This window comes from Aegilops tauschii, chromosome 3 (assembly GCF_002575655.3).
Source record: "Aegilops tauschii subsp. strangulata cultivar AL8/78 chromosome 3, Aet v6.0, whole genome shotgun sequence".
In the NCBI taxonomy this organism is placed as follows: Eukaryota; Viridiplantae; Streptophyta; class Magnoliopsida; order Poales; family Poaceae; genus Aegilops; species Aegilops tauschii.
The window spans coordinates 294464003-294472391 of NC_053037.3; positions in this window are offsets into that span (position 1 = coordinate 294464003).

Genomic DNA, 8389 nt, shown 5'->3' on the forward strand with positions numbered 1-8389 from the left:
TTGGGAGGTGCTGATTTAAATATGCTACTAGCTGATGAGGAAGCTGCAAGCGAGGTGCGTTTAGGGCGAGCACGCGAGCCACGAGATGCTGGGAAGGAAAACCCGTTCACGTGGCTAGGCTATCCAGTGCACCCAGATTGTGGTGCCGCACGTCCGTTTGACTTCAAAACTCAAACTACCCATGTGAAATATTGGCTCGCAACGAAGTTACCATTTAAAAAAAGGCCGCCGTGCGCTCGGCCGGGATCGAACCCACAAAACGAGGTATACACTCCCGCGACCACTAGTAGTACTCGTTGGAGTACAACGCAACCTAGAATCGCCTTTTGTCACTAGTAGTACATTGTTCCTTACAAGAAACCCCTAATAATGCAAGAAACCACTAATAATGCTAAGAAACTACTACCACTTGCATACGTGGCAGACTTAAGATAAGCCTACCTTATCAACCATTGTACATGCTCTTACCAACCAGCCCTACCAAGAAACGACTACTCTACAAAGTGCCGTTATAGGCACGTTTCAACCCATGGCCCTGTTTGGATACATTTGTTGTCAATCTAACCCTGCCATCCAAACACCACTTTGGTTAGAGTTAGTTCAGGGTTAGAATCTAACTCTAACCTCTGACTTAGAGTATCCAAACAGGGCCCATGTCGCCCATTAAGTCAACGCCTTCTATTCGACCGGGCGTTATGACTTGTGGGACCTACATGTCAGTCTGCACAAAAATCTCCGAGTGACCTCCTACCTCCGGCCCGTCCACCTAGTCATCCTCGGCCATGGGACGCAGCTACCGCCGCCGACAGAAGACAAGGTCAAAACCGCCGGCGGTGCGGATCCCATCTTGCGGCAGCCCGGATGCCAGCTCTGTCCGGCGCTCGCGGCCGCTAGCTAGCAAAGATAGCTCCGTCCAGCTGCTTGTCTGCAAGGTTTGCTAGCTAGATTGGCACGATAGCGCGACGGCTTGCTCGCGCGCGCCGCGCTAAAGCCAGCCATCTGGCTCGAGCGAAGGCCAGCGCGGCGGCTTGCTCGCTCGTGAGTCACGCTCGGGCTAGCCTGCCAACCCATGCGGAGGCCAGCGCGGCGTCCGGCCCGTCCGGCGGAGCGGCGGCCAACTCGCTCATCACCGGCGCCACCGACGAACACGCATCAGTACTGTTTGAAGTAATGTTCAGGAAAAATAATGATTCGAGGGGGAATAACAGGATAGAAGGTCAGATGTGGGTCCCTCGTGTCAACGATCAAACAAAATGTGTTGGTTTAAGCTGCCTCGTCAGCACGGACGTGTGGGCCAACCCTGTCATAAATGGGTTTAAACTAACCTAATCGGTACTTCCTCTGTCCCATAAAATATAAGATGTTTTTGCAAGCTAAACTAGCTTGCAAAAACGCCTTACATTGTGGGACGGAGGGAGTACTAGGTAGTAGTTTTTGGCTTGGATTAAGAAGTTTTGGGTATGTTTTTGCTATTTTTTGTACAATACATTCTTCCTAGGGCTGGTTGAAAGTGGTAGTTTTTTGTTAAATACTCTACATATTGTAAGTAGGAGTGAAAGTTAAGCTTTGGAACCCAATAAGCAAGGCTAGTTACATAGTGCATATGTGTACATGATTTAAAGTAAATATCAACCATGAGTGACTAATATCTTGATGGAAAACTCGAAACTATGGAATACTAGGAAAAAATCATATGGTTGGAAATAGTAGCAATGTTCATGTGCGTTGCAACGAATCATAATTAGAATAATACTTATTCACAAACTTGATACAAAACACTCTAATTTTGATATACATATATCACTAGAGATATATTATGTTTCAATTAGAATATATTCCTTGGGCTGTTTTGGTGAGGTCACGGAGGGATGTGGTTGGTTTTAAGATACTAATTATAGGTTTTTCTGCAAATTGGTCGACAAGTGGGATGTTGGTGAGAAAAGGCAACAACTTACCTCACAGTCGTTAGATATAGATCTAATGGTCACAAACGACGGATGGCAGACACACCATCATCACCAACTTAGTCTTCTGTAGGAGTACTAGCAAGATCCGTGCATTGCACGGAACATCAAGATGCATTTTTTTTATAAAACACTTGTTGTGATTGACCCATGCAGGAGTAATCCCATGTGTAAAAACTAATGATATCTCGAGAAATAGGAGATAAGGTGAAGAGGAGTGGGGCGTGGTGGTGATTGGTGGTCGAACTGAGCGGAGGCATGAGGATTGACGACGCCGGCAGCGGCCACCAGGCCAGTTTGTTCCAGAGGCTTCCTTTCTTAATTGCTCAACAATGAGGTTGTTGGAGATAAGGATGAACGAGGGAAGGCCTTGTCTGCAAATGTGGAGAGGGGTGCGGGTATCTTTTAGTTTAATTTCCATCCATCAGATATAGATCGGACGGTCTATATTGCAAGATGGCACGCGTATGATCATCACCAACTCGGTTTTTTATAAGAGAAGAAATATAAGTATGGAGATACAAACGTATTATCAATACTTGTTTCCGTAAACTAGCATCTACATTCTATTCAACGCCTCAGCATGTGAGGCCTAAGCACAATGACTTCTCGACTGTGTAAAACAAAGGTTTTCTCGTCGCCGATAAGGAGGGGGTGACGGCGACGTGCTTTTTGGCTTGCTCTAGTCCTAGTAGTCATACTAGGTGGTCTAAGCACGTGTAGATTTATTCTTTTTCACATCTTGTGTTCGTCGTACTGCCATGACTGTTGATGAATAGACGGTAAGTTATTCACGGGGAAACCCTTGTTGAGCGTGTTTGTGAGAGAGAGAGATAGTGTGCGTGTGTGATATGTCTAGAGACTGAGGCAATGATAACAGATTCTTTGTGTCTATGTGTGTGGAGGATAGAGAGATACATGTACATGGGGCTTTGTTGTGTAACGTGGAGACACATATACATAATTAGAGAGTGAGTGTGTGAGATACACATGCAGGCATGGGGAGAGATGAGGATCTAGATTAATGGGTGTTTGTGCGTGTTTGTGTGTGTTTTTGCGCGCGTTTGTGTGTGAGAGGGAGTGTGTGTATGTGGAGTAGAGAGACCACTAATGATGTAAACCTAGTATAAGGGAAGGGGGAATGGTGTGACATGTGTAGTAGCAGGATAGCATGGGGGCGGGCGGGGGGAGCAGACTATTTGGAAGAGACATCGAGTGTGTGTGGGAGAGGGGTGTGAGAGCGAGAGAGAGAGAGCTAGCGACGGAGAGAGAGAGAGAGGAAGAGAGGGGGCGTTTGTGTCCATAAATGGCGTATAGATAGGGAGACAATGTTGATGTTGTTTGAAATTTGCCTATGTACAGAGACGCAAGGGAAGCGAGTCATCGTGTGTGTGATAGGGACTTCATGAGAGATCTAGAATAGATGGTGTAGAGAACAATGTGCGAGATCGAGAACGATGATACATTAGGGAGCTATGGAAAGAGTCACGACATATATGTATACAGGGAGGAGCAGGGGCGGGTCCGCATGTGGGAGAGATAGAAAGAGGAGAGTGGTGCACAAGGAGACAAAGTGTGCTTGTTTGCAGTGGGGGTGGTGTGTGAGGTGAGTGTGCGAGAACTACATAACTAGGGAGGTAGACATTTGGGGGCGACGTTTTGTGTGTATGGGAAAGATACACTCAACATATTGCATGTGCTTGGGAAAGAGAGATGTCGGGAGACCTAGCTAGAGAGTGGGGAAAGAGATGTGTGCATGCCCCAGAGACAAAGTGATAGAGACCTACATTGGGGTCCGGACTTTAGAAGAGAGAGGGGTGTTAATGTGCTCGTGTGTTGGTGTTTGGGGGAGAGAACGACTTCTCTGTGTGTGGGGGGGGGGGGGGTGGGCGACGAGCGGGGGGTGGCTTCAGATAAAGATTGAGGTGTCTATATTTGAGGGACTTTAGCGTAATTGAGATATACATGGTCAATAGTGTGTGCACTCATGGTTGATCAATTTGTTTCACAGTTTGGACTATGAGATAATGATACTTTTGAACATGCGTGATATACCTTGATGTACCAAAATTACAAACCTAAGATTGGAATTTTGGAATTCGACTCCATCATTAGCTTTTGTAATTCATTTAAACGGAGGTACATTTTTTAAGCCGGGATTTCGTGATTTCAAATTCGTATATCAAACCTAGAGATATACACATACGGGCATGTTCAAACTTTATAATCATCCACTTTATTCATACACATACACATTTTTGCTTTTGTCATCATATTTAGGATAAATACATTTGCAATTTCATTTGAATTGGACCGTATGATGGTATTTGCTTGTAGTAGCTCAATGATCCATATTTGAATTGAATGGACAATCTAAGTTTCGAGTTGGAGACATTGATTTTCAAAACTTGCACTTTTTTTGCGTGCAAAACAAACAAATTCTCGGCCATGATATCATAGTCGGCCGTACAAGAGCAGAATATAATTTCAGGCGCCAAAAGCTTTCAAACTTCCCGCTCACATCGAAATATCTCGCGCCCGAAAGTTTAGCCTTGCGATATTCCTGTTTTACCCCTGCCACATGAACGGAAAAGGACTGCTTTGGTAACTCAATTGTTTTCCCCTCTTTGCCCCCAACATTCTTCCCCAGAACCCCTCCCCTTCCCCTCCCCGATCCCCCCCCCAACCACGGCAAGCGGCCGAATCTAGTCCTCCGCCGCAGCGGTGGACCTCACACCCCGACGGATCTACCTTCCGCACCTTGGAACCCCCAACTACCAACTCACCACTTCACCGGAGCCGCTTCAGCGGCCGGCTTGTCCACCGCTCTAGATCTCCTTGACCGCCATCATGGTCCACCGCACCGAATCTGCTTAACCGGCGCCCTCGTCCACCATAGTGTAGGCCCTTCACTGACTCCCTCGTCCGTCCCTTCGCTGGCCCTTCATACAAGCCCTCGTCCGCCGCAACAGATCCGCCTCACCGAAAGCACTGTACAACACGCCCGCCGAAGCCTTCGTCCACTGCACCGGACCCGCTCCACGGACGCCATATTCAACTCCACCGGCCCTGCTTTACCGATGCCGCAGCCTCATCAGGTTATTTCGATTTGTACTCCTTCGGTTTTTCTCTTTATCGTGCAACTGTTCACTTACCACAGATGAGCTTTCTTGTATGTCGACAGGCGCCGCGACCGTAGCACCGGAGCCGCTTCAGCGACGGCGACAGCCGGCCCAAACTCAACCGCAACACGAGCACCAAACTCAACCGGAAATTATGCAATTAGCTGCACGCATTATGCAAGCAACCCAAGAATTGGAGGAAGTAAGAATGTTGCATTTGAAGACGGAGGAGGTCTGCTGCTTCTGCTATCTGAAGCCCAGGGTAATCCCAGTTCTTCTTTAGATAGTAGTTGAAATTGTCATTAGATTATTGTACTTGCATGTTGTGTCATGTCTCTGAATGGATTATGTTGTAAGACCCCCTATGTTGTCCATGTGTTGTAATGATCCAAATTTTTTAGGCGAGGTAATCCTCAGTACTTGTATGATTGACATAAGGTGAACTGTTTTTCGTGTGAGCATATTGTATTGGATAAAATAACTGTTTGACTCAGAGTGTATCCAACCCACTGAATTCGAAGATCACGGCATTTCTAAATCATAATCATATATAAAGGTGGAATAAATCTTTGTTGTGGTTTTGAAGAAATAAATAACAAAACATAGAATTATCTGTGGATATTCGTAATCGAATAAAAATTGGATTTGGATTTAGTTGCCAGTGCCCAGGGCAAACGTGAATGCTAATTCTCCCAAGTTTTGAACGAAGCGGCTAAACACCCACTATCATTTGTGGGCTGCCCGAAGCAAGTGTTTGCGAGATGGAAATTACTGTCTACCCCTGACACTTGACATCCGTATCGACCGGATTTACACTGCTGTCGATAGGGGTAGACTAGTAACTTCAATCAGATGTGACACGACGGCCTCTGACCCATTCAGACACGGTGGGTGCCAAACGTGGGCGGCAAAACACATTTGATTCAAGCTCGTCCAAAAGACATGTGTCTCTCCCTCCATTTCCCCATTCATCCACGGTGGGCGGCAAAACAAACTCTCCTCGTCCGAAATCGATTTAGGCTAATATTTTAAACAGGGGCAGATTTGTAACTTCCCTCCGACGTGACACAACCGCCCTACCTGTCGCCCCGTTCATACACCGTGGGCACCAACCGTGGGCGGCAAAACATCCTCTCCCCGCCCGAAATCGTTACCGGCAAATATTTGGGAGATGCGAGATTACCGTCCTATCCCCAACCGACGTGATGTCCAAAATTTTAAACGGGGGATAAGTTCGTAACTTTCCCATATTTCAGACAAGCGTGTCCCAAAGTTTGAGATCCCCCCTCCCCCTCCATTTCCCCATTCATACACCGTCGGCGCCACGACAACCTCCCCACTGCGGCCAGCCTCCTTCGTCCGCCACCCCATCCTCCACCTTGCCGGAGCCGCTACCCCTACCCCATCGTCCACTTCAAGAGATGGGCGTCTCTCATCCACAGCGCCGGACCAGGATCCTTTGATCGCGTCATCTCGCTTCATCGGCGCTGTCGTCCACCTTGCCATTGCCGCTCCTACGACCGCCTCGTCCACGGCAACAGGATTTATCCCCCGACCCGGCCGTCTGCCATATAAAGTCTTCTTCCCCGCCGCCGACAGCCATCGCACCCGCAGCACCCTCAACGTATCAGCAGGGCCTACACGGCATCGCAAGAGAGGTGGTACTCTTCCATATGTTCTTAAGTTATTGATCTCACCCAGAAAATAGATCTTAAATTATTTACTGTACTTTTCTTGTCCGTACCAAATCGTAGTGGCTAGTTGAATGCAAACATTGGTTGCGAAGTAGCTTTGTCCGGTTTGCACCTTCAGATCCGCCATGTCACAGTCACTATACTCGTAAAGCTTATGGTTTCCCCCCTTTATATTCACTACCATCATCGTAGGTGCTTCACTGCTTCGTGTCGTGCTAGCACTGCTCCTCAAGACCTCAACCCATCAAGCGAAACAACATGCCACTCATAATTCCAAAGCTTACCTGTTGAAATATGATCTGATATGATGCTCATATTACTAAAACAGAGAACGTTTAATTGGTCACCCAATGTTCCTATATTCGTTTCGAAAAGCATGTGCGCCACCCACTGGTCCAGCTAGTTCCACTTTCTTGATTTTACTCTTGATGCTTAGGGTTTTCCCCTTTTATCTACTCTACTATGATCTGCGTAGGTGCTTTCTGTCGTACTAGCATTACTCCACCCTTCAAGCTAAACAACACAACACTCAAAATTCCAAAGCTTAGTTGTTCAAATATGATTGTGATATGATACTGATATTAGTTAACTGACACATTTAATTGGTTAGCTAAAGGTCCCACTTGAGTTTCCAAATGCATGTCGCGACATATAGAGAGACAGCAGAATTGCATTTCTTTGTCACTTGTTGACTGTACTTTCTTGTCCATACCAAATCTTAGTTGTTATTTCAAAGCAAACATCGGTTGCTAACTACCCTTTGTGTGGTTTGCAGCTTCAGATCTGCCATCCCACTGCCACGGTCAACACTATACTCATCATGCTTACGGTTTCCCCATTTTATGATGACCACGATCAGCCTACGTGGTTCGTATCGTAATATCACTGCTCCACCCATCGAGCTAAACAAGCTTAGTTGTACAAATTCAAATATGATATTATGCTGATATTAGTAAAACTGAGAGATGTTTAATTGGTCAGCTAAATGTTCCTACTTTAGTTTCGAAATGCATGTGAGCCACATATGGAGAGACCGGAAGGAATAGTATTTCTCTGTGCGCTCTGGTTCATCATGGGTGGCCAACCGACATTGTATAGAAAGACTTGTAATATCTTCAATCTGCTTGCTCTTCTCCTCTTCTTTAAGATGATCCTCTTCTCTTGCGGTCGACTGGTCAGGTCGAGTTATTCTCCCTTAGTATATTTTGAATCTGTCAGGTCAGGTCGACTTGTTCTTCTTTACTATATGTTGAAGCTGTCATCTGCGAAGTATCATCACTTCTAGTGCTCTCATATTTTGAGTAGTAGGCTACATTATATTAATGCACACACCAAATTACAGCATGCATGGCACCTCTTAGAAGAATTGCAGAGATAGCACAAAGGGGTTTACAGGGAGGAAGTATTGGATTAGAATCACTTCTGCATTACAAAGATAATATCACTTGTTTTTATGTTTTGATGCATGTCAGGTATTGAACATTATCAAAACGAATATGAGAATGGGCGCACGAGAGGAATATTGCGGAACAATCCACTGGCTAACAAACTTGGCATGGTGGAGGATGGCCTATCTTATTCACCCATCAAGGTGCATGCTCTAACTTGG